The 14,147-nt window shown below is 35.8% G+C and overlaps 2 long non-coding RNA genes across 3 annotated transcripts in view; both read right to left on the reverse strand.

Annotated features, from left to right (window-relative positions):
• Positions 1-14,147, reverse strand: part of LOC149092479 (uncharacterized) — a 101,628-nt gene that overhangs the window by 39,621 nt on the left and 47,860 nt on the right. The gene's annotated exons all lie outside the window — the stretch shown is intronic.
• Positions 1-14,147, reverse strand: part of LOC108657976 (uncharacterized) — a 48,953-nt gene that overhangs the window by 33,944 nt on the left and 862 nt on the right. The window contains exon 3 of one of the 2 annotated variants that reach the window (XR_016196965.1): positions 3,744-3,855. The exons of the other annotated variant lie outside the window; for it this stretch is intronic. This is a non-coding gene — a long non-coding RNA (uncharacterized LOC108657976). The remainder of the gene's footprint in view (positions 1-3,743; positions 3,856-14,147) is intronic. 2 annotated transcript variants of the gene reach the window in all.

The raw sequence follows: 14,147 nt of genomic DNA on the forward strand, positions 1-14,147 counted from the left end.
CTCGATCCGCGGTCTACCAATCGTAGTAGCCCCACTAATATACCCCCGCAATACGCCTTTGCAACCCCGACCCCAGCAATCTAGAGTGCGCTTGATCGCGCCACTCGATCGCTACAGCCTTCCCACGTGCGAACGTGTAGGCGTGGTCGACGAGTTCAGGGTGCGTGGCCGTTTGATACATCATTATGTCATTACTCCCCCACCCTCTCCTATTTCTCTAACCACGTAAAGTCCCGTATCTACTTACAAATTTCTTGTGAGTTATGGCCCTGGGCAGACTGAGACTCTGACCCCGGCTGGAAAATAATGTAACCTTACAGATCCCTCTGTGCTGTGCATGGTTTCCCTTGCTCTCTCTCTCTCTCGGTGTTCTTTGTTCTCTCAACTATGTATGTGTATGTGTATGTATGTATGTGAGCACAAGCAGCAGCTCACGAAAATTGAAATTTCTTCGCAGGTAGAACCCATGTCTTCCCTTCTGTGTGAAGAGTATACCGAACTCCTTAAACCGTTAGCCAAGCTCGTACATACAAAATATTTTCGTTTTCGTTATTATTTGTGGAAAGGGTATGAAAGCGTTGATGCTCATAGTGAAAATGCTTTCGCGACGAACGTGCACGCACACACTCTTCCCTGCTACATGTACTATGAGCATTTGTATGCCTGTATGCGAAGCTCTTGCTGCCTGTAGCAATTTAAGGTCCCAGCATTTGCATTTGGTTGATCTTGAGAACAGTGATGCCATATTAGCAATTAACTTGCTAGATTTAGCAATTTTAAATTTGAGTTTGCAATTATTGTTTTAAATTGCTATTAGCCACAAATATAGCTATTCTCAAAAAAATTTATGCAACTTTTAGCAATCTTGTGATTTCACAATAACATCTTCCTAAAAAGAACCACTGACCAGTGAAAGAACTCAACTTATTTAAAATCATAGCAATATCGATAAATCGAACAAATTTGTGAACAATAGTCCAATGGTTATGAACAAAATGATCAAAAGTGATCGAGTATCATTTGTGCGCTAAAGTTTAAATTGTCTGCTCTTTTGCCAAAAACCACTGACCAAGCAACAGTGCAAAAACCTATTAGTTTTATGATGTGCGCCACTACGCTGCCACAAAAAAACATATAAGTGCGACGCGGCTTGCATTTGCGAAAAAATTGGAAGAGCTACAGCTGAACTCTCGCGATCGGGAAATAAGATTAACATGCAACTTTTCGAAAGGTAACACTGTTGATTTAGGTTAGCATGCATATGTATATTAATTTTTTATTTTATTTAAGATTACCTGATAATTTTGAAGTAATGGAGAAAATAAACTTATCTTCTCTCCAAAATATTTTGAACCCCTATAAAGGCAAATAATTTTTAAATGTTTTAAAATATTTTGAATGTAAAAACATTGATGTTGTATTAATTCAAATTGAAAAGTTGCGTGTCGTAAGTTGGGAATGTATTACCGACACCACTTAATTTTGGGTTGAGGTATATAGGCAAAAATAAGCGACAGTTTAAAATACGCTATTAATAACGAGGAAAATGTATTAGAGCAATTGAACAACATTTTAACCATCATTTATGTTGGAGTGGTGGCGTCTGGTGGGAAATCAGAGTATAATGGTTTTGTTGTAATGTATGTAACAGGCAGAAGGAGGACGTGGCAGACACCACAAAGTATATATATTCTTGATCAGCACGACGAACGGAGTCGATTTGGCCTTGTCCGTCTGTCTGTCTGTCCGTCCGTCCGTCCGTCTGTCCGTATGTATGGACGCGTCGATCTCAGAAGATATAAGAGCTAGAGACTTCAACTTTTTTTTTAAAAATGTCCGTATATATCGCGCGCATATTGAGTTCATCACTAAAAAACGATAACTTATCGAAAGTCAGTTACAAAATGATATCTCTTACGTCATTATAGCTAGAGTGTCCAAATTTTAAATATATATTATGACGTATTTTATACAATTTCGGTTTTTGTTTAAATTTACCCCCCGCCCATATATCCACCCCCTCACCCTCATCTTTGTAGAAGTCGTATATCAAATACTAGAGACTTCGGTATACACATACATTTATACATCATGATTACGTTCTGAAAGTTTCATTACGTACGATCGTACGTCTAGAAATAAAATTATTCCACAAATAAGTTCTCATAATATCGCCAACACTACAGCGCAACCCAAGCGCAATCGCGTGTGTGTGCGTGTGTTTGTTTGTATGCGTTTGTGTGTGAGTGTGCGTGTGTATGTGCGAATTATTACTGAAATATCAGTTGCTCGAAGGGTTCAGGGGATCTCGTAGTCGAGCATTCCCGACTAGAGCTTTCTTACTTGTTTTTATTTGGAGTATGGCAGCTGTGTCGCTCGTATAAAAAGTGACATGTATATATGTATGTACATATATGCCAGAAGAGGCAAGTGACCAGTAGGAGAACTGGAGCTAGTCATTAACAGAGTGCTGTTAATAGCTAACATTATATGGCGCGGGAGGAGCAATTCTTGTTAATGGGATCTGGCATTACCAATTTAAAAATTTATCCATAAATGAAAGTAATAAAAATTGAACATCTTTAATATATATTTTAAATTTAAGTTCTAGCAATTCTTGCCCTCAAAATTCTGGCGGCACTGCATGCGAAGTGCTCACATACATGTACATACATACATATGTATGTATGATTGTGTGTACTCAGGGGACGCGATTCCCACGATTGTGGGATATCACTTGTAGAAGCATTTGTAAACCTAGAATTGTCTGAACGATTTTGGGTTCGAATTGCAAAGGCGCGCTTATATTTAAGTAGCTGAATAACTAAAGTGAAAAGTGCACTTCCCAATACTTTTTGGCACTGTGACCGGCAAGTAACTCATACATATGTATGTGTGTAGTATAGTGACTGGCGGGTAATTCGCGCCTTTATTGAAACACCTGATTTCATTTCAATGATCGTGGGCCTATTAGAAGGAATTAAAAAAAAAAGTTTAGTACCTGATTAAGCTCAGTAAACGAAATGGGATGAGATTGTTGATCCCTTGCACCTGCTCATATGTATGCATATAAACACGCATGTACACGAGCATGCAGGAAAAAAAAACTTCGATTAGTGAAAAAATCTCATACCAAAATCAGTGCGCAGCGAGCCCTCAAACGAAAACAATCCATTTTAATATGAAGCCTAACTGCGCGCCTATTTTTTCTTACTCTGCCTCTTTCTATGCCCTTTCCCTTTAGAGAGTATATCTAACTCTTGAGAGGGTTAGCCATGCTCATGCAAAATGTTTGTGTTTTCATGTCATGACCTTAGATATCGATCTGTCCATAATTTTATTAACTTTTATATTAATTATAATTGCTTTATACAAAATATCAAATTGAGCAAATAATATTACTCCTAACGAGTTTATTTAAGTATAGCATAACAAAACTTCATTGGATATCGTTGCTCGTGTGGGAAGGGTGTGAAAGCGTTGCTACGCATAAAGAATATGTATTCACGACGAAATCGTAACGGCAAATTTGCAGTTGGTCGTTCGTTTTTTCCTTAATTTTTTTCTCTGCTAGCAGCGACGCAACTCATATACTCGGTGAGGCAACTCATATATCCGGACTCATATTTATTCGATTCTTTCTCGTTCAATATGAGCATCGTTAAATCGCGTACGTTTTTTTTGGCACTCAGGCAGCCCTCTATGTATTAGATATGTCCAAGGAAAGAAAAGTTGTTACTTACCTGTTGTTCTGTGCAGCTTTATTGAAAATATGTTTTATTTTCTGATTACAAGTATTGGTATAAGCAAAATATTCTTCCTTTGCTTTCCCCTTACGCGTAGTCCTTGTTATATCTTAAAAGAAATTTTTAGTTAAGAGTTAAGAAAATGGGAAATCATTGTATAATGGTTTTGTTAAAATGTATGTAACAGGCAGAAGGAGGCGTGGCAGAGCCCACAAAGTATATATATTCTTGATCAGGGCGACAAGCTGAGTTGATGTAGCCCTGTCCGTCTGTCTGCCCGTCCGTCCATCCGAATATATACTTCAAATTTTTTCAAATGTCCGTATATATAGCGTGCATATCGAGTTTATCAATAAAAATTGACAACTCATTCCGCAATTTTCTTATCGATAAAAAACCCCTTCGAAAATCACCTTTAAAATTATATCTCCTGCATCTTTAAAGCTAGAGTCTCCAAATTTAAAATATATATGTTCACTGCTGCAGCGCCATCTAGCAAATCTAAACCAAACTAGCTGCTGATGTGACTTTAAGAAATTGCAAGAACAATCAAACTAATTAAAAGGTACATATAGTATGGTTAAAATTTCAATTTCGATTTTTATAAAATAAGAGAATTTTTATAAAATAATATAATAGAAATGGAAAACTCATTTAATTAAATATATAAATATTTTGATACAACTACAAAACAGAACTACGACGCGCTCTGGGTTTGAACCCGAGACCTTGCGATCGAGCGCCATGCCCTTTACCAAGGCGCCACCTCACTGTTTGAAACTGCAATGGCAAAACTGAAACACATTCACTGCTGCGGCGCTACCTAGCAGAACTAAACGAAACTAACTGCTGATGTGATTCTAAGAATGTGCTAGAAGTTTGAATGTATGTGTGCACACGTATAGGAAAACTGCTGTAGCTGCAGCACGTGCGTTTGTTAATTGGCCAAACATTTTTTTATTTTTTAACGTCGATGTATAAGTGTATAAGTGGCACATGAATATGTATAAGTTTTGTAGTTGGGCGCTATAAATGCCGATTCGCCACGCCTCTTGTGGGCGTAGATTGCGGTGGTTCGATCCCCGCAGAAAATTTTTGTTTTTAATTTTTATACTCTGAACCCATTGAAAATGGGAAATACGGGCATAATGGTATAAACGGAAAATTCTCTTTTCATACCCTAAACCCATTGAAAATGAGAAATCAGAGTATAATGGTTTTGTTAAAAGTATTTAACAGGCAGAAGGAGGCGTGGCTGACACCAAAAAGTATGTATATTCTTTATCAGGGCAACGAGCTGAGTTGATTTAGCACCTGTCGGTCTGTATGTCCGTCCGTCCGACCGTCCTTGTGTTAACATGCCTCCTCGAAAAAACTGGTTTAATATTGTTAAATATTTTGAAGACGATGAGTCGTCATACATATGTGCAGTGCAAATCTTGTGATCGGGTTTCAAAGAAAGATCGTACATTTAATTTAAAAAACATTTTAATGGATTATCAAGATAATGAGTCCTATTGTTCAGAAAACACATCACAACCCAGAAAAGAAACAATCAAAGTTAAAATAAACAAATCAAGTAAGAAGGCTCTAGTCGAGACTGCTCGACTAGGAGATATCCTGAACACTCCAATCTGATGTTCTAATCATTCTGTGCTTTTTTTTAACGAAAATTGAAATTGTATAAAATGTATCTTAATATACATATTAAATTTGAAGACTCTAGCTTTAAAGATGTGGGAGATATAATTTTATAACTGATCTTCGATAAGGTTTTTTATCGATAAAAATATCGAAACGAGTTATCGTTTTTTAGTGATAAACTAGATATACGCGCGATATATATACAAAAATTTTAAGTTGAAGTCTCTAGCTCTTATATCTTCTGAGATCGACGAGTTCATACATACGGACAGACAGACAGACGGACAGACAGCTCGTCGCCCTGATCAAGGATCTGCCACGCCTCCTTCTGCCTGTTACATACATTTCAACAAAACCATTATACCCTAATTTCCCATTTTCAATGGGTTCAGGGTATGAAACAGTTAATTCGTTCGTACATAGGACTGGTGACAGAAAACATGAAAAACATAATAGATCCTATTTGTGACGGTCCTACAGAAAATGGCGGAAAAAGCTTTAAACTAAATGGCAGTAAATGCAAAAACATGGTAAAACAAAGCTGAATACAAAGAAAATTTTATTATCACGGTCAGACGGCGAAAATTCAATTAGTTTTAAAATTAGTAAGACCCTCAAAAAAAAAAAAACCGCATAGATACTCGATCGGAAAAACTTATATCGAATGTGGGATTTGATGCATGCCTATACTAGGTCACAATAGAACGCGCATTTTCATCATTGAAACTTGTACTGGCCGACCATCGGAATAGGTTAAACCACGACACTTTGAAAAATATTTTACTTGTCAAACTAAACTCATCCCATTTAGACGGTGCCATTGACAGAATTAGAAATACAAATTACTGCATGTTTGAAATTTAATTTTTTTTAATATGCTTTAATCGTATATATTTTATAGCACATTGTGAAAATAAATAAATTCTTATAATTTGAAATTAACGTCTTAAAGGGCAATATTTCGTACAGAGCTGCTATGCAAATATGAGAGCACCTACGAGAGAGAGAGTCGAGACTGCTCGACTACGAGATTCCCTGAACCCTACAAGCAACTGATTAGTCAATAATAATTCGGACAGACACACGCATACAAACAAACACGCACACACACATATTCATTCAACATACATCACATTCAACAAATACCGAAATTGTCTAGCTTTAAAGACGTGCCTGATTTTCGATAAGGGTTTTTAACTCGATATAATTTGAATACGTTGTATCGCAAAGAAATTGTTAAGATCGTTTTGGAATCTCTCGACAAGCAGTTAACTACGAATATCACGGTTCTGACAGCTATTATACTGATTGACAAGGCATGGAGAGCTATAAGTCGTCTGGAAATTCTTAACTGCTTCATAAAATCGGGTTTCGTAAAAGAAGATCAGGACAATTCGCAAATAATTATGGATGATGAAGAATCATCAATGATACCAGTTGTTGACATCAGCCGTTTGGGTTTTTCTATGTTCAAGTGGATGAAGATGTTGCTGTTTCAGGATACCTAACCGATGCAGAAATTTTATCAGCGACAGATACGAATAAAAAGAGCAACGATGAAGATGAAGGCGATACATCAGAACCTTTGGCAACGGTGTCAGTTAAGGTAGCAAGAGCCTCATTGGATAAGTTACAAAACTTTTGTTTACAAAACGAAATTGATGAAACAACATATCAGGCACTTTTTGTCTTTAAAAAAATTATTGAAAAGTCTGAGCAGAAGGAATGTGCTTCGAACCAAACCCGTATAAATGAGTTCTATCAGTGACCAAAAAACACATAGACTAGACATGTAGAGCAATGTTTTTCCACGCCGCAACATCTATCTAGCAAGTCCCGGCCAACTTCGTACTCGCTCGGCTTGGTATTGGCCGGCTCGGGTAATGAAAGATAGCACGACGAAATCAGTGCGCTCTAAGCACGCAAACGAAATGGTTATGTATGCGCTTTTCGTTTTTTGTCTTACTCTCCCCCCAAATGTTAGCGTTTCGATATATATTTATGGGAAGGGTATGAATGCGTTGAGGCGCATAAAGAATATGCTCCCGCGACAGGCCTGCACACACACACTTGTAGTCCCTTGCTTCATGTATAAGCATTTGTGACCTGCGTGCGTTACTCTTGCTGCTTGTAGCAATTTTAAAGCAATTGCATTAGGTCGGTCTTACGGACTGTCATAACCACTTTGCACAGATGTACTATGTATGCACATACATATATACATAAGTACTTTTATATATTATTATTGCTAATCATGTTTATAAATGTGTTTATATCCGTAAATAATTATATATGGGCATTTCTCCAGAAAGGAGCCCAAAAATTCAAAGTCAATGAATTCATGTTCTGATAACATATTTTTATAGCTAATCGATTAAATTTAACTTATATAAACTAATTTTACATTTATTCATAGCACATCTCGAAATATTGACACACAAAGCCGAGCAATTGCCAAAGTTATGCTTTGAGCATTTCTATTGCACATTTTGTTTTTATTACTGTTCTTAAAGAGAGACCGCTATGCAATGAAATATGCTATTTAAAATCTTCGTTTATGCATAAAGAGTATAAGAAAAATATAAAACGTACGATGCAATTGACTTCGATACATTTTTTCTTCTGTTTCACCGTATGTTTCGATGTCACCTGCGACCTCGAAAAATAGGTTTTATTGTCAGTAAGTCAAATGTATTTGCGCAACTAGCATCAAAATTTATTAGCAAACATAGTTTTGCATTGCAAATTTATTAAAAAAAATTTCACACGAAAATATTAACTTATTTGATCATAGTGTTTTATTTAAAGTGCGTAGCTTTCGACACCGTAAAAAGGTAAATAAAAAATTTAAATAAAACGAAGTGAATTTTAAATCTAGGTTGGAAATAATGAAATTTTAAATATATTTTATGATTGTAGATAAGTACGAAAAACAGCGAAAAATGCAAAACGGTGGAGAGAGAAAGTAAAGAATGATGAAAACTATAAATATAAAAACCGCGAAAGAATGCGGAATGCTACACTTAAGAGGAAATTGCTGCCTGAAACAGAAAGTGTAATCGAAAAGAGGCGACAATTGAATCGTATACGACAACAAAATAGACGGCAAAAACTAAAAGAACAAAATAGAGAGACATTGGAACAACTTAACCCATACTTGCCTTATCTTTGTAAGCAAAGCTTAGCCAAAGCGGTTAAAAAAGTAGAGATATGCCAAAAGATATGGAGAAAAAGCTAAAGGTTCTTGAAATTTTGATTAAAAAATATAAGCAATTTAAAGAAAATCTAAACATAAGGCAGACAAACCGTAATATATCAGAAAGCTTAGTTAATACCGTAGTTGACTTTTATCAGAACGATAATATTAGTGTACAAGCTGCCGGAAAAAAAGACACATTAAACATAAAAGGGAAGGTAACTGCTAAGCGCTTTATGTTAATGACCATGTCTGAGACATATGAATTATTTAAAAAACAGTGCCCAAGTGAAAAGATAGGGAAATCAACTTTTTTTAAAATACGACCTCGCCATGTTCAGTTGGTTAGTAAAATGCCTCACAACATGTGTGTTTGCATGTATCATGCTAATTTCTGTTATATTTTGGACAGTTGCTCGAAAAGTATTCAATGTGTATCCAGAGACTGTGAACAATTTCTGAAATCAGTTTGCTGTGATATTCAAAATGAATATTGCATGACAAATAATTGCAAAAAGTGCCTAAAAAATTTAAAATAACAGTTTATTCCTCTTGCATATTTGGCTAATATGGATGATGAAGTAAGCTGGCAACAATGGCACAAATCACAGAAGAGCATGGCTCTGTCCAGTACAACATCGACTCTTTCCGATTTAATTTTTGATTTAGAAACAAAGTTACCTGCATTTAAAACTCATTTTTTTGTGAAAAGAACTCAGCAAAAATATTTTGAAGAAACTAAAAAAAACCTGAAGGCCTCTGAACTCGTTCTTCAAATAGATTTTGCTGAAAATTACAGGCTAGCACAACAAAATGAGATTCAGAGTGCTCATTTTAGCTATCGCCAGGTAACAATTTTTACTTCCGTAGCTTGGTTGGAGGATGTTTTACAATCATTTGCGGTGATAAGTGACAAACTTACACATAATAAATATAACGTGTATATTTTTGTTTTGAGTCTTTTACGTAAGATTAATCAAATCTATGGGAATTTTACAAAAATATCAATTTTTTCCGATGGAAGTTGTGCTCAATTCAAAAATAAGTACATCTTAACTAGTTTAAATGACATCTTAAAAGAAATAGGATGTTATGTTGAATGGAATTTTTTTGCCACTTCTCACGGAAAGGGTGCCGTTGATGGAGTTGGGGCTGTCATAAAAAAAAAAAGTATGGCAAGTAACTAAATCTCAGAGCCTTATTTTGCGCAATGCATTTTCCTTTTATGAATGTGCAAAAAATAATATTAATGGCATTAAAATATATTTTTTGCCATTAGTGGCCAACAGCTGCAAGCAGCTAGGACAGCATACTCTATAAATAATGTAATTAAAGTTAGTATTTAAGTTAATTTAGATTTTCTTTTTTGTTTTACTTATTTCAGATGAATATACCTATTTTTTTCTCCATTGAGTATATTTTGTTACGTTTTTCAAATCATTTATAAATTAAATATATTGAAAATCATTTCTAATGCTTTTATTCATGTACAATTACTAAAAAATAAAAACAAAAATAAAAATCTAAAAAATAAAAAAAACTACTCAATATTTTTGAATCAAATAAAAAACATTGTTGAGATGTGCCAATTTGTAGTAATTTTAAATTACTCGTAATAAATTGTCACTTAAGGTTTCGCTAAAATCTCAGGTTGAACTGTTCATTTAAAAAGCGACTTACGTTTTTTGTAGCCTGCGAACTTCTTGGTTTTTTGTGATTATCTTGAAAACTAACATTTGCCCAAAATCAGATTTAGCACCAATTATAAAGCTAATCAAGAGCTAACAGATTCACCATTCGTCAAAATAAAAAAATGTTTTGGCATTCGTTTTTTTTAAACTCAAATGCGTACGAATGTCACATTCGCCACTAGTGAATTGCCCATATAATTAAATTTTCAACCGAAAAAATTACCGTAAAACACTAATAACTTTATTAAATGCTTTGCAATATATGAAATACACATTTCATATTATACTCAAGCCTTACTCATTATTGTCAAAAATTTCTAATTAAGTCATAATGGCCCATTTGATAGTCACCCTACGATTCAAATCATACAAAATTTATAAACTACTAAATCCAGAGACAATTAGCTTGCCATCCCATACATGCATACACCTACACAAATGTATGTATGCATGTGTTCACTTCACAAGGCAGACCAACAGCAAATTTTGGGCTTTACAATTGCACAGGCTGTTGTGCAAAGAAAGAATACATTTTCGCGACGAGCATGCACACACACATTTACATCCTTGCTACGTGTGACTTGCTAAGACAGTTGTTGCGGCGTGGAAAAATGTTGCTCTACAGTGGTTCTATAAAGCTTAATTAATTTAAACATATGTTTATTACGTTAAATAAAAACCCTTGATAATTCGAAGTTTTATTTATTTTCTCTTAAAATTTAGAACCATTTAGTATTTCAAACACTCGATAATTCTAAATATTTTAAGAGTCCCTTGAGGCCTACTAGGGGCGTGGCAAATCGGACCTGAAGATAAAGTGATTTTTCAAATGAAAAAATTTCAGAGGCGCAACAATATTATTTGGGGGATTGATAGAGGAAGTTACTAGTAACTTAACTATCCAAATTTGAATCTTCTAGCTTATACATTTAGAGATATAAACTTTTGCGGTTTGTCACATCAAATTTTTTTGGTCTTGGGAGGTCAACCCGATTATATATACCAAATTTGAGGTCTCTAGCATCAATAGCGTCCAAAATATAGCAGAATTCGAAAAATCACTATATCTTCAGGCGTAGACATATAATATTTCACGCGCCTAATGGGCGGAGATATATCCGCCATAGCTGGTGATCTTGGTTGTTCGATGCGGATCTCCATTCGAAATTTCTGTTTTCTAGCTCTTCAACTACTATGATTTCTGGCATATCGATTTGGCCCTGTCCGTCTGTCTGTCTGTTCGTTTGTCCGTACGTTTCAACGCATCGCCTTCAGAAGATAAAAGAATTTTTTTAAATGTCCGTATATATAGCGCGCATATCGAGTTTATCACTAAAAATCGATACCTCATCCCGCTATTTTGTTATCGGTAAAAAACCTTACGGACGGACAGACAGACAGACGGGCAGGGCCAAATCAACTCAGCTCGTCGCCCTGATCAAGACTATATATACTTTGTGGGGTCTGCCACGCCTTCTTCTGCCTGTTACATACTTTTAACAAAACCATTACACCCTGATTTCCTATTTTCAATGGGTTCAGGGCATAAAAGTCAAGTCTCTAGTTCTTATATCTTCTGAGATCGACGTGATCATACATGCGGACAGACGGACGTACAGACAGTCGGACAGGATTAAATCGACTAAGGTCGTCGACCCCATTAAGAATATATATACTTTTATACCCTGATTTCCCATTTTTAATATGTTAAGGATATAAAAACTGAAATGGCTATTTTCTGGCTATTTTTGAATTTGATCTAGTCGTTTCCAGCAGGTTTGAAAGGTCAATTTAGAATTTTCTTGCTCTGAAAAGTTGTCAGCACTGGTCCGGTCTAAGTGTTCTTTGGTTAATGCTCGTACTGTGTATGGTCACTGACCAGACAACACATAGACTTAGACATGTAGAACAAATTTTTCTACAGCTCGAAACTGTTAAGTTGACGTACCACTATACTTCGTATTTGCTCGGCTCGGTCGCTGGAGGTTCGAGCGGTGAAACTGCTGCACGACAAAAACAGTGCGCTGTGAGCGCTCAATCGAAATGATACCGATTCCGTATGAAGCACAGCTATGAGCCATTTGTCCTACTCTATTTCTCTCAGCACATAGGCATACATATCAGGGATGCCAACCCTCCGTCTTTTTACGTAGTTCGCCTTTAAAATACGGAGATCTACGTGTGATGAGACTAAAAATAGGTACTTTTGTAAAATATTGCAAAATACCCTAAAAACTAACATTTTTTTAAAATAAAAAGATGATATAATTTATATTGGGTTAGCCGTTTTCTATATGCTTACGAAAACTTAGAGCTTTCTGACAAACACCTAAAATATTATAATCAAAACATGTATGAAGTGTTGTAAAAATTAATTAATTAATATGTATAATTTCAACAATGCAATTTGCTTTCTAAAACGACAAATGAAATTAATAACAAGAAGACTCTGGTCGAGACTGCTCGACTAGGAGATACCCTGAACACTCCAAGCTGATATTCTTATCATTCTGCACTTCTTTTATGCACGCACACATACATACACATGCATCCAACCTCACGCGCCTGCGCTCTGCTAACTGCGCAGTAAGCAGCGACTGCGCTTGGGCTGCGCTGCTGTATAGTATGAGAATTTACTTGGTGAATAACTTCTTTTGTAAACACACGATCTTAATGAAATTTTCATGGCGTAATTATAATAATATATAAAATGTGTGTATATTCCAAAGCACAAGTCTCTAGTACTTGAAATACGTTTTTTGCAAATTAGGGGCGAAGGGGGCGTGGTACCCAAAATCTGTTGATTACAAAATATTTGTATTCATCATAGGTATATACGCAGTAAATCTGAAGTCTCCACGTTTAATAGTACTCCGATGAGGCTCAAAAAAACAAAATCCATTTTTCGATTATTCTCGATAAAAAAGTTATCGGATGAGTTATCGAAAAGATAAAGCAAACTCGTACTGCGTATGGTATACACGAGTATGCACACAAAATTTCAGCTCTCTAGCTCTTATATCTTCTGAGATCTCGGCGTTCATACGGACAGACGGACGGACGGACGGACGAACGAACAGACAGATGGATAGGGCTATATCGACTCAGCTCGTCGTGCTGATCAAGAATATATATACTTTATGGGGTCTGCGATGATTCCTTCTGCCTGATACATACTTTTACACAAAAACATTATACCCAGATTTCCCATTTTCAATGGGTTCAGGGTATAAAATGAACATTTAATTTAAAAATGTAATGGTTTACTACTTTTTTTTATTGTTTTTAGATTAAAAAAAAAAGTACGTAGATCTACGTATTTTAGCAAAATTGTGCTACGGAAAAACATGTAGATTTTGGAGCCTGGCTACGTAATTCTCAAATTTTGACTTGGCATCCCTGATACATATACTTCTACAAGTGATATCCCATAATTGTTCGATTCAGACCCCATTCGTAAACACAATCAAATGTATATACATACATATGTATGTGAGCACTTCACAAGATCGACCAAATGCATATGAATGCAAATTTTTACAGGCAGCAAGAGTTTCGCACGCAGGCATACGAATGCTCACAGTACATGTAGCAAGGGAGACTGTGTGTGTGCATGCTCATCGCGAAGATATTTTCATTATGAGCATCAACGCTTTCATACCCTTTTTAGAAATAATCATGAAAAAGCTAGCATTTTGTATGAACGTGGCAAACGCTTTACAAATTTCGGTATACCCTTCACTCAAAAAGAAAGAGCTGAGATCGTCGCGAACAAAAATTTTAATTTGTGCTCGCGGCTGAGAGTGATGATTTCAGAGACCATAGAGAGCGAGAGAGAGGGACTGAGAGAATTGAGTAGCTGTGCTTCAT

Source organism: Drosophila navojoa, chromosome 2, assembly GCF_054131105.1.
Source record: "Drosophila navojoa isolate 15081-1374.11 chromosome 2, UAZ_NAV_1.0, whole genome shotgun sequence".
Classification (NCBI taxonomy): domain Eukaryota; kingdom Metazoa; phylum Arthropoda; class Insecta; order Diptera; family Drosophilidae; genus Drosophila; species Drosophila navojoa.